At 38.4% G+C, this 13,793-nt stretch overlaps 1 protein-coding gene across 1 annotated transcript in view; it reads right to left on the reverse strand.

Moving 5' to 3' along the window:
• MBOAT2 (membrane bound O-acyltransferase domain containing 2) overlaps positions 1 to 13,793 on the reverse strand; it is a 93,530-nt gene that overhangs the window by 57,332 nt on the left and 22,405 nt on the right. The window lies entirely within an intron of this gene.

The following is a 13,793-nucleotide window of genomic DNA, read 5'->3' on the forward strand; positions in this document are numbered from 1 at the left end:
TTGTTTCTCTGCAATTTATTTCTTTGTCTCTCTCTTTATTAGTACTGCATGATAGTTGCTGGCTATGGTTAAAGTCATGCCTACAGCCAGTCAGCCTGTCTTTCCTAACACTTGGGCTGCTGAAGAGTACCAAACCAAATCCAGATTGTACAAAAAAAATTGATGAAATACCATCAAATCATAAGGAAGTATCAGATATCACTCCACTAACTCAAACCTATGAAAACAACACAAAGCATTTAAATATTTTGGTAACAGTAAGTAGATATTACATTGCAAAATGTAAATCAACACTCAGCTGATCAGGAAACCTTAGAAAAATATTAAAAATCAAGAAAGGTTTAAAAGCTTCAAATGGAGCTGAATTAAGTTACACACAAAGCACAATTTTGGCTGTAAATAATCAACCAGAAAAATCTGTAATGGAAACCAACTATTAGGCAGCATTAGAGCAGGAAAGGATCCATGGAAAGTAACAGCATTGCTAAACAGACAGAATAAACCTTTTACTCTGCTTAGCATTACAAATACCTCAACCTGTTTTGAGAAGCACATCTCCAAATGACATAGAACAACTGGAAGAATTCCAAAAGCAGCCACACAAAAAAAAGGAAAGAGGCCTTGAAAACACAAGCTAAGGGGAGATTTAAATAGACTTGTTCAGGCTTTACAAATACACTTCCCTACAAGAGGCTCAAACTACAGATGATTTAGGCTAAACTTGGGCTGAATTCTAGGGCAACCTAACTGCAAGCATAGTTAAGCACCTACAGATTGTACAGATTGCCAAACAAGACCAGAAACTTTATAGAATTTTGAAATTACTTTAAAAGATTTCAAACTGACTTTGGCCAGAGGTCCAGATAAACTCTCAAAGCCCTTTCAGCCTCCATTTCCAGAATTCTATATTGGACTTTGTCTATCAAAGAAATATTCTTCAAAATGAGAGAAAAAGGAATCTGCCTAAAAAAAAATTTCAGTACATAGATGAAGAGACGTGTATTTAAAATATTTATAATTTCAAGTCTGTTAGAGATCAGATGCAATAGGCAGGAAAAACAGCTGTGGGAGCCAGTCAAGATACTGATGATCTGGCAAGACAAACTCAAGCACAGAAACAAGACACACCCACAGGCGCTCTTCTTGTGTCATACCGTTCCAGCACTACTCAAATACCTTTTAAATGCCTCCAATCTTGTCAAACCAAGGTTACACTTGCTGAAAAGATTTCACATCATAGTCATGTACTTGGTTTTGAACACATTCCATATGTTAAACTTTATTAGGAGTTCAGCAATGCTGTGAGGGCGGGCAGTCTACACCTCCCTTATCTCCTGATCAATGCAAACAAATATTTGCAAATGAGGATGAGCCTTTATCACCAATAAATTCAGAAGCCTCTGTTTGCTAAGAGAGAGGTAACCTACAACATTTTTTTCTATCTTCTAATTTACAGATTGTTCAAATATTTTGTGTATTAAACTCGTTTGCAATTACAGAACACACCATTGAATGTAAAAAAAAAAATAGTGTAAAAATTGAACCAAGCAGAAGTTCTCACCCACACTTTTCCTTTCTATATATATTGCCTTTACTCTACATGCTTGTCTCCTTGAACAGCCAGATGTAGAATTTCTTATTAATTCATTTGGCAAAGCAGGGGCTGCAAGAAAGCAAACAATCTCTGAAGAAATGCAGAAATCCAAAGACTATGCTTAGAACAATGGATTTCTTAACTTCCATAAAAGGGGAAAAAATGAGCAAGATGCAAATCTAGTAATAGAATTCTAATTTGATTCAGCACCATCCCAAATGGGGATACAAAGCTTATGGCCAAAAGCTACATAGAGAGCAATCCACTGTGAATCAAGTTATTTCCAAAATTTCAATTTGAAAAATCCAGTTGTGCATATATACCTTGGGGACAGGTGTAGAGAAGTTGTGGATTGAGAAACTGAGTTGCATTCCATAAGAAGCTTTCTCCCTCCTCCTCAGGCAGAGATCTTGGACTCTGCAGCAGAACTGCACCCACACATTAATTCTCACAAGACATGCCCTAATGAGCACCAGTAAGAAACAGGAAGACAGAAGCATGAAAATAGATGAAGGTTTCTTCCTTCAGAAAGGCACTTCCAAAAGTGGTATTCTGTTGACAAAAGTCCTATTGTTTTCTCCTTCCCAGAAACTCAGAAATGTAGAAAGAAGTACAATACTGCTTCTAGTCTACTCCTTATATCTACTGGTTTCTTCATAGTCTACCAAAAGGTATAAAACAATCAAAACCATAGTAAAACACTTAAAAACAGAAACTTGATTTGCTTTTAAGGAGACAAGAAAACAAAACCAAAAACACAAATAACCCCCCCATATTACGCGAAAATACTTTTGATAGTCTCCAGTTCAGAAATAAAGCCTTCAATTTTCAATTAACATTTTCATACCAACAGACCCTGAAGAATCAATCTCTTTCTAAAAATCTAAGAGTGTCTAAAAGGAAGGTGGATACTTGTTTCATTTAAATGATGACTGATACATTAGTAGTTGGTCAGTAGACTTTCTGCACCCTGTATTTTGGACAGCTTTGTATTCCAGTGGAACAGAAAGAAACATTTCCTATGGATTTGGAGCTCCATTTATGCAATCTCTAGAAATCACATTGTATTTATCTAGCTCAAACAGCAAGATGATTGACATTTCATGAATAATACAGCGTCTTTTATTACTGCAGCCAAATAATCTCCAAAATAGCCTATGATGTTTAAAGGGTAAAGCTACTAGTACCCTCTGAGAAATTAAATCATCTCTTCCCCCAAGATTTAGTCAGAAAGTATGATGCAAAGATTAAAAAAAAAAAAGGAAAAAACCAGAAAATAACAACATCTACCAAAGTCCCTATGTACACTAATTAAGTCAGAGGTCCTGTTCCCAACTTGTTTTTCATGCTGTCCTTCCCTCTTTTTAGAATTTGGAATACTGAACTATGTCAGACTATAAAACAACATTAAATGCCCAAGGACTTGTTTGGGGAGATTTGGGGCTTAGTTCTAGGGTGAGGCCTTGAGGTTGGGGTTTTTTGGTTGTTATTTGACTTGAGTTGTTTGTTTGCCTGGGTTTTTTTATACAAAATCACCTTTTAAAAGATCCCTAAAGGAAATTAGATTCTGATAAATGCTGTTACAGCATCCTGTATTTGAGAGAATAGTTAATCCCTTGGAAAGCAACAGGAGCATTAAAATAATTTAGAAGTGGCAGGCTCTCTAATTAATATCATCCAACACAAAATCTTGGAAGACACATACAGAAAATTCTTTCCTATCTGAAGTTGAAAAGGCCATCATCTGCCCAGACTTGAGCAGATACAAAAGAACGCAAGATCATGCAGTACAAAACAGCCAGATAAATATCACATCAAATTTTTTTAAAAAATGAACACACCCTTCAAGCTGAAAAGCACGGAAAGGTATGGTAGTTCACACACAAAAGGTCATGGCACCACACGGTTTCTCCATAGAGGCAAGAAAGGCAGGCAGAAGGAAAACAGCAAGGAGTTGCACAAGTTTACAAGAATGCAACAATTGATAGGTACTCAGAACGCAAATACAAGGTCCAGCCACCAAAAGGAAATCCTAAGGGTACAAAAGAATGGCAAAGTTTGGTTTGCAGGACACATCAATGTCCACAAGAGATGGGTGAAGGCTTTGAAAATATCACAGATTTAGAATGATAGCACTCTCTTCACTCAGCTTCCAAATTTCATGACATGCAAGCAAAATTATCTTTTTAAAGACATAATTTATGCCCAAGCTGATTGAACCAGCCAACCAATTCCAAATGCACAAATACAGCATTAGCTTCTATTTATTAAGGGATTGGGAAAAAAAAAAAGATATTAAACCAATTACATAGAGCCCATCATGCTCTTCCATTTATAAGAATTAAAAGGAACCAAAAAGGGACTGAACTGATGAAGAACAATACATAGGATCACAGAATGGCTTGGATTAGAAGGGATCATAAGGATCATCTAGCTCCAACTTCCCTGCCCACGGGCACTTTTCACTAAACCAGGCTGCTCAGGGCTTCATCCAGCCCTGATCCATAACTTCTCTAGGCAACTTCTCTGGTTCCAGGATCTTATCACTCTTACAGGGAAGTATTGATTTCTTATATCTAAAACTCCATTCTTTCCATTTGAAGCCATTCCTTCTTGTCCTATCATTGCATGCCCTTGTGAACATTCCCTCCCTGCACTTTTGTTGGCCTTCCTTGAGGTACTGGAATGTGCCCTAAGGTCTCTCCAAGCCTTCCCTTCCCCAGGCTGAACAGCTTCATCTCTCTCAGCCTGTCTTCATAGCAGTCCTCCAGCCTTCTGATATCTTCACAGTCCTCCTCTGGACTTGCTGCAACAGTCTGATATCCTCATGGTGGGGACCCCAGATGTAAACACAGCCCTCCAGCAGCAGAATCAGCTCCTTGACCTGCTGGCCACATATCTTGTGATGCAGTCCAGGATACAATTGGCTTTCTGGGCTGAAAGTACACTCTGCCAGCTCAGGCTGAGCATCTAATCATGCAACACCCAAGTCCTCCTCAAGGCTACTTTCAATCCACCCTCTGTATTTTCTTGGGATTGCCCCGACCCAGGCTCATTGCCCCCTTGCATTTGTCCTTGTTGCCATCAGGAGGTCTGCACAAGCCCACTTCTCAAGCCTGTCCAGGTCCCTCTGGATGGCACCCCTTCCCTGCAGCAGTTTGTTGTCATTGGCAAACTTGCTGAGAGTGCATTCAATCCCTTAGCACTGGTCCCAGTACAGACTCCTGAGGGACACCACCCATCATGGGTCTCCACTAGGACACTGAGCCACTGACCACAGCTCTTTACCCCATTAATACTGAAAGAGAGACCTGATCTTTAGAAATCTGCAAGTGTCTTCAGGTATTGCTTTATAATTAAAAAGATAAAAGCAAAATCAAATAAGTTAAAATAAACCATTATAGTTTCAGAAACAGAAATCAGGTAAATAAATAATATGGCTAGAAAAACTTTTACAAAAGCAATTTGGGATTTTTTTAAACTGATAGACTCAAGTAGCTAAATTGCTTTTCTTAACGAAAAATACCCTCATGTTTGACTTCCAGAAGAAATGTTCCTTGTACTTAGAAAACAGCCTATTTCACACAGCAGCCAGCTGCATGCTCTTACCACAAAGACTAATGACATTCCAGGCTGCATTAGGCAAAGCATTGCTAGCAGTTCAAGGGTGGTGACCCATCTTCTCTATTGGGCACTGCGTGAGGCCATGAGGAATGCTGGGTCCAAGACTGTGTTTGCAGTACAAGGGGGCATGGACATACTGGGGAGAATTCAATAAAGGGCCACTAAGACAAGAAACTGGAGCATTCTTCTTAAACAGAAGGAGCTGGGAGCGCTCAGCCTATAGAAGGCTCAGGGAGATCTCACCAATGTGTGTAAATACCTGAAGGCAGACTACATAGAGGATGGAGCCAGACTCTTTTACATAGTGTCCAGTGACAGGAGTGTGCCCAGAAGCAATAAGCACAAACTCAAACACAGAAGGTGTTCTCCAAACAGCAGGGAACACTGGCAGCAGTTCCCAAGGCATTGTAAACTCTCCTCTCCTTAGAGATATTCAAAAGCCATCTGGACATAGTTTTGGACAACTGGGTTTAAAGTTGCCCTCCTTAAAAAGAGGGTGATCTCTGGGAGGTTACTTTGAACTTTATCCAATCTCAAATTCCACAAACACTTTTCAGGCTGTTACAATTAATTCAAGAAATTCTCAGAAAATGCCTATCAGAAAACCAGGACTTGCTCCCAACGTGAGTCAATCCCAGAACACCAAGCTCAGAACTTCACCATTAGAAAATAAGATGCTGACAGAGCAGACTAAGCAATCAGTTGCTGCAGGGGAAGGCTCACTGTTGAGCCTTTAACGAGAACTGTCTGGCTGAACTGAGGCTACCATCCATTTTCTCCCTCTGCCTCCTGGGATCTCTTGGCATCTAAAGCATCCACCAACCAGCATCCATCTGGCAGGACTCCTATTCTGGAATCCCTCAGGCTCTCAGAGATAGGGTATTCTGAACTTCTCTGGCAAAATGAATCAATATTTTCATTTGCAGAAGATTCCCTTTAACAGAGAATCCTTAACTCAGCACATTGATAGTTCAAGGATTGTCTGCTAAAGTTACTCAATGACAATGTATGATTACTCAAGTATAAGAGAACAGGTCAGGACAACCATAAACACACAAATTCTGTAATTCAAGTACCAGTTATTCTGTTTGGGTTATTTGGGCTCCTCTTTCCCACTTCATCTTCTCTCAACTGCATAATGAAACACAATTTGCATGAGCTACCTGTTAATCACTATCTACTACAGTTCTTAACACACAGAGGCAGACCGGAACAGAGCAAGAACTTTCACAGCCAGGGAGAGGAAAGGAAAGTGAGCTAATACAGGCTGCTCAGGTATCTGTTCGATGACTTGACCAAATGCCATTTCAAACATATGTCATCACTGTTCATGTCCTGTGGCACGAAAACTGAGGCAATGTATCCAGAACAAAGTGAACAGTGTCACAATGCTCCTATATGTGTTTGCAGAAGATGGAGAAAAAGCACGATTAAGAAACAGAAGCTATTTTCTGATTGATAACATATTTTCACTATGAGAGAGTAAGGAAAGAAAATCCAATATGCAATTATGAAACACTGGAGAAATACACTATGCACAAATACTGCAAATAATGGCTTCATTTCACAACGAACATAAGCACACAGCAGGTCATTACCATCCTGATAATATACTTTAAACAAATGTCTCTCAGTGCTAACCTGAAGAATAAGTTTACAAGAATTATACTGAATAATGGATGTATCTTAACATCTACAGCAGAAGATTTAAAAGATGAAGAACAATTTTATTTTTTCCACTGATTCTGCTCATAAACACAATGTGGTATTGCATGTAAGGAACTGATGCATTAGCAAGCACTGGCATTTCCCATTTTATCAATTTCAGAAAGCATCACTTACCTAATTTCGTTAACTGCTAAAATATATGGGATTTACTACTTCCAGCAAAAGGATTTCTTCTACCATAAGAACAGGACAGGGATTGCATCTGATATTCGTGTGTTTTGAGTTCATGTTGCACCTTGTATTTCAATTCTCATTCATAAGAGGATGATGATTTGTGGTCTTAAAGACTTCATATTCCTGAGGTAACCGCGCTTCTACACTGCAAAGGGAATACTTTCGTAGGATCTTTGAAAAATGCTCCAAGTAGTTATATGAGTAGCAAAACATAGCTGGCATAACAAACCAAACATTCTGTATCTAGATGTCTTAGGCTCCTTTATTTAGGCTCTTCTTCTATTAATATACAGACTGTGTCACATATACTAATTGCTCAAACAGGAAGTATGGAAAAAACACCAGACAACCCAACCAGCCTCCAAAGTCACATACTTTAAATCAAACAAACATCACAATAAAGCTGTATTTTAACCACTTTTCAGAAGCTACCCATGAATCAAGTTTTGTTCTCACATCTGAAAGCCTTAGCTTTTTAGTTTGAAGACATTCTGGACAGGGATGTTGACACTTGAGACACTTTTATATAAAACACCGCAAAAGCTGTTATTCTGCTCTCCAGCAGCTAGGATTGACAAAGCCATTAGCTTTTGAATGCAGCTCTGATAGAAGCACAGCAGTAAGGCCCTCACACCATTCTGAAAAGATACAGTAATAGAATATACCACATCACAGCCACATAGACCAAATTTTAATTTTGTTATCACATAAAATGCTAAGAACTTACTGTGGAGACAACTTTTAGTAATCACAATCACACTGCTTACGTGGATTTCTGAAGCAAACCTACTGCAGTCAGGACAACTGAAAACCAGCACCACCAAATCTATAGGTTTATATGGATGTCCTCTCTCTGCAGAAGAATGTGTCTACAGCATGTACCAGTCAGCTTTTCAGAGCACTGTGATCAGGCAGAAAAAGACATCCAGAGGTGTCTGGACTCTTGTTTCATTACAGCTGGAGACAAGCTGATACTGCTGAGCAATGTTTTAGGGGGAAAAAAAGACTCTATAGTTTTTTTCTTTTATAATACATTTACCAAGTTTTAGCTGACATGTGTTCACCTTATGTAGGGAAATAGTAAAATCTTACTACCTAATCTCATTGTATGCATACTACATCATTTACACCTCACAAGATATCCTTAAAAGCATTCAAGAGATTAATATTATTTAAAGACAGAAAGCTTTTTACAGAAACAAAAAATACCTACCACTAAAAACGCACTCAGTATCAAAACCAGAGGACAGTGATTAGACACATGGATGATGACACATATTAAATGTTTTACCACAAATGGACTCAATGGAAAGCAAAAGATGAAAGAAACCTCAACGAGCTGAAAAGCCTGACCCTTAAAGAGCTTCCAGAATATAAGATTTAAAAGTCCTAGAAAGAGCAGAACACCAAGAAAAAGAAAGCTATCCATGTGACTCTTGTCTAAAATGGTGCATTACTTGCATGCATTTTGCATTTCCATGTGGTATGATCTATTAATAAAACAGATTATTCACTCTAAGTAATCATACACCAAATTACCCAGAGCTTCCTTTTGCAAGCCTACTGACTTCACAGTTCCTGTTGTGCCTGCGATGAGTAATGACTGCAAGAGCTGCTTACCACTTGGCTATACTAAGTATTATTTATTTCAGTATTATCCAGTTTTGAAGATTAAGTCCATGCTACATTGTCTAATGTACTTGCATCTTCTTAACAGATGTAAATACACAAACCTGCTAAACTATCACATACCTAAAATTTCCCAGAAAATATAACACCAAAAGTTCAGATTTAAGATAGGTACTGTAAATGGCACAGTAAATTTAAACCTTAGGTACTGTGATTTCCATCTTTTATTTACCTACTTCTCTTCCAACATAATTCAATGCAACTTTTAAACAAAGTTTGAAACCTACTGTTCTAAAACACCAAGCTTCTCAGTTAAAAACAATGCCAAGCAATACATAAAGAAATTGCTTTCAGAAGGTCTATGTGCAAGAAACGCAATTTGTCCATAATGAAGCACAAGTAAATCAACTGCATGCTTTCTTACAGCATCACAGAATATGGTGAGTTGAAATGGATCTACAAGGGTCACAGTCTCTCTCACCCCTGGCCCTGCACAGCACCATCCCAAGAGTCACACCGTGTGCCTGAGAGCATTGTCCAAACACTTCTTGAGCTCTCTCTGGCTTGGTGCTCTGACCACTTCCCTGGGGAGCCTGTTCCAGTGCCCAGCCACCCTCTGGATGAAAAACCTTTTCCTGATATCCAGCCTAAACCTGCCCTGACAGCTGCAGGCCATTCTCTCAGGTCCTGTCACTGTCACCACAGAGAAGAGATCAGTGTCATCACCTCCTCTCACAAGGCAGTTGCAACTGCAGTCTCTGCTCAGTCTCCTCCAGGCTGAACAAGTGACCTCAGCCAATCTTCACATGACTTCTCCTCAAGATCCTTCACTATCTTCATCCAGAAGAAAAGAAGGGATTTCTTGGTTGAAAACTAGAAGAACATTTGTCTTCCAACATAGCTGAAAAGTTAATTCACAGCAAAGCCAACTTGCAGTGTCAAATACTCCCTCTGACATTTCTTCATTACTCAGCCTGCTTTCCACCTGTCTTTAAGTCAATAGAAACCTGCCTGCCTTCTACTGATTTAAAGACACAAGGCTTTTACTTGGCACAGTCTTTGTTTCATGTGTTTTGCCCTCACCCCTCTTTTTATTATTGATTATCTTTTAAAAATGTAAAGACAGATATGCTACTACTTGTTGCCTAACATGGTCTCCCCCTATCAAATTAACTATCTAAAGTACAGCTGGTTTATTTCACTTTAAATTGAAATGAGCCTGATCAATTTAATTTAGCAATACCAAATTTGGACAATTACTGGGTGGGGGAAAATCAAAGTATAAAAAGCTTTTGTGCAAGTTCAGATCAGATGAGAAAACCAAGTTGCATGAAGTCACCTCAAATAAATTTTAAGCTATAATAGACACTGAAGCAAGACACCAAAAGGAAATGGCTAGCATGCTTATGACAACTGGAACTATTCAGGATCATGACAGTACTAAGGAAGCCTTGGGTTTCACAGAGCAATCTGCTCTAGCTGATCCTGCTTTGAACAGGCAGGGTAGGAGTCAGAAACACTTCCCTCCACAGCTATTCTGTGATCTTGTCCTTAAGTTGCAGTAAACACATTTGATTTGCAAAACTGTTCAGCTTTAAAAGCTATATGAAACTTAACATCTTTGAGACACTAGATTTTAAAATAAAGATACTGGTATTTTTTAAATATCAGTCTTTTATTTATGTTCACCCTTCCTTATAGGAAAAAAAAACACAATCAGAATTTTTATGGTTTGCAGTGCATTGGTATCAAGGTCATGATCTTTTCGCTCCAATCCAGACACTTGACACACCATCACTTGCTGTTCTGCAGGCAAAACTGACTTGCCTAACTGAACAGCCAGTAGTTCCATTAAGAACAATGAAATTATTGTTTGCTGAGCTTGTTGCAATTAGTCATGTGAAGTTTGTCTCAAATGCAAGAAATTTCACCAAAGAATAAAAAACATGGATAAGTATGCTCTTAGAGAAGAAAATTTACTGTAGTGCATGGTACCCTTGCACATAATCTCTGTATCCCAAACACCACTGACTCAATTGAGCCAATGCTATGCAACCAGAATTTTTAATCAACTCTTATTAGCAGTTGACTTTGCCAGGAGCTGAAGAACATCATAGCTCTCACTGAACTCTTCTAGGTACAATTTATTCTGCCACTTCATTTTGTAGGGAGCCTGATTTATTTGACATCAATAGTTTGTTGAGGTAATAAACCATGCAGCAATGATACCATGACTCAGAGCTCATTTGCTAACAGTCAAGTTTCTTGGCAGCATGACAGGCAGAGTAATGTGCCTTGAAGAACTATCTGTATAGATGCTACAGAGATTACCAAACAAATACAGAGCCCCAAAACACAACTTTACTCTATCAACTTTGTTTTGACTGATTGTGCTCAGCTTTACTTTGAGCACAAAGACAAAAAAAAAAAAATAAAATCTATATGCAAGCCAAAAAGCTACTCCATCCCAACAGATTTCTAACACACACAGGCCATTTTACACTACTGCTTCCTTCCAAGATAGGGCTGTCCTCTACATGCTTACAGAAACCAAACACATAGTGTAGGAAGAAAGAGAACCCTCCTTCAGATAAACATCAATACTCAAAGTATAGCTACTTCCCACAACAGAAGTCCAAATTTTTTTCCACCTGAGTTCGCAAGTGTGATAAAAGACATTTTATGCCAATGGCATTATTCAAAAACTCTACTCTTCTGAGAACTCTGTACTTCTGAGTAAGATCAGCTATTGAGCATAAAATAAAATTTTAAAAGGATGTGGGGATTTAAGAAAAACACTGATTTAGACTCTTCTCTCTGGAAATACAAAGTATATAATGAGATTTTATTCTACTTGCATTAAGGTAGCCTATGTCTATGGTAGCAAATGCCTATGCATTAGATTTTTCAGCCTCTCTGTTCAAGTATCAACCTTTACAAATCTGCAGCTACTAGATGATTCCTATCCTTCTTCCTCTCTATACCTCCATGGGGACACACACACTACCCAAGAGTAAAATTAATATTAAATGTATTTATTTCAAGTACAGCAAAAATTGATAGGCACTCCAGGTAAGAAAATTGTAGTTCTCTTTCCACTCCATTCCTGTAACTACAAAATACTTGCTCATTAAATGCCTTTCCATTCAAACTTTCCAATTTTAGGAAAGATTATATCAAGTTATTTTTCAAGTTATATATTCATTGTTTGAAGTCATGCATTGAGTTCTATTCAGGCTCAGCCTGGAGTGCTATAGGAAGTTATCAAAGTGGATGAACCTGTAATAGCTATTTAGATCAAATATTTTTAGAAGAAATTCACAACAATTACTAGGAAATTCGTTCACAGCTATTAACTTCAACAAGTGCTTACTTTTCAAGAATTGTAGATAGACCATTTACATGGTGATTTTTGTAATCATCAAATCTCCAGCACACAGAGAATCACTGCCTGGTGCTAGTCAGTGTTTCCATTCACAATCTTCAGAATAACAAGTCTGATTTCCAGATAAGCATCAGAAAAACCATGACATTCAGCATTATTAAACACCTTACTGACAAATTAAGTGCCAAGGGAATTAGTTTACTCTGATGATCAAGATTTATTTGGCTCTAATCTGAGATTTTTAAGATAAAACCATCAGGTCTCCTCTACACCTCCTTTGTCACATCTCCCATTGTTTGTCTACCCCATAGTAAGGAGTGAAGGCAAAGGGGAGCCCTTCCCTCAGTCCTGGGTCTAGCTTGGAGTATAAGGGAAATTGTTGAAGACTAACATTCCAAAATTCCAAGAAAGGCATGACCAGGAAGCACCTCCACAGATACCAGACCAGTTACCAGCAAAGTTTGTTTACTTAAATTCAAATATGTCTTTACATTACCATGTTCAAACAGCTCACATATATGCACATAGGAATAGTACAAAGAACTGTATGTCCATCAAAACAAAAGAGAAGCACAGAATAGCAGACATAACAGCTACCACAAAAAGTAAAAACACTTTGGAGAATGCAAAAGTTAACCTCTAACTAGGACTGCCAGCCAATGGGTCCCTCTACAATACAGAGAGTAAATCACAAACCTGGGGCTATGCAGGTATGTAAAAGTACTATGATTAGTTGTACACATACACACATCCCACTAAAACATTGACATTCTCCAGTCCTGAGGCCAGCTGGTACCAGCTGCACTCTACTGTACAGTACTTAACCTTCAATCTCCCCTGGGCTCCACGAGACACATTCATAGCCTGAAGACAAACACTTAGGTAGGGAGGGGAGTAATTCACATCAGTTTTTATTCAGACTGCCAAACAGAAAGCTGTTAGTGGCATTTTCGTGACAGAAAATTAAGTGTACCTGCTTACATTCCTTAGTTAAAGGTACAAGCATCATCATTTCTGGAATACTCCAGCAGTGGATAGAGCAAACCTGGTATAGTCTTGCCTGTATCACATACTAGAAGTGGCTCCTGGAAACTCCCATACAGCATACATACATTGTTCATAATTTAAAGTAACAAATTACCGTTACATTTTTTCTTCCACTGAAAAAAGAGCTTTTTAGTTTTATCCAGTGGCAGACTAATTCATATGGTGACAAAGCAACATAAGCTCTGTAATCAAATCTAGATTTCCCCTCCCAGCTGCACAGTAACAGCTGTGTATAACACAGCCACCATCTCAGCAGATCAGTTAAACCAACTAGTATGAATTAGGAGGATCAGGAATTACTGTTCCCTTGCACAGTGCAGAAAATCTGCCTACCTGTCTCACGCTATTAGGAAAGTAAACCACTGCTGGATTTCCATTTTCCAGAAACCTACATAACTCGCTATTATAGAGACCAAAGTGTTCCTGATGGGTACCTCCCTGTGCTGCATTTAACCACATTAATAATTTCTTTTAGAATATTAAGTAACATAAGTTATAGCTTACATTGTTGAATGTCTAAAGAGAAATTTACATGAACGAGCTGTTTTACAGCAACCTGTAATCAAAGAAACTGTGCCTATAAATCAGCCATCCAACCAAATTAGGTTCTCT

Source organism: Catharus ustulatus, chromosome 3, assembly GCF_009819885.2.
Source record: "Catharus ustulatus isolate bCatUst1 chromosome 3, bCatUst1.pri.v2, whole genome shotgun sequence".
NCBI classification, from domain to species: Eukaryota; Metazoa; Chordata; class Aves; order Passeriformes; family Turdidae; genus Catharus; species Catharus ustulatus.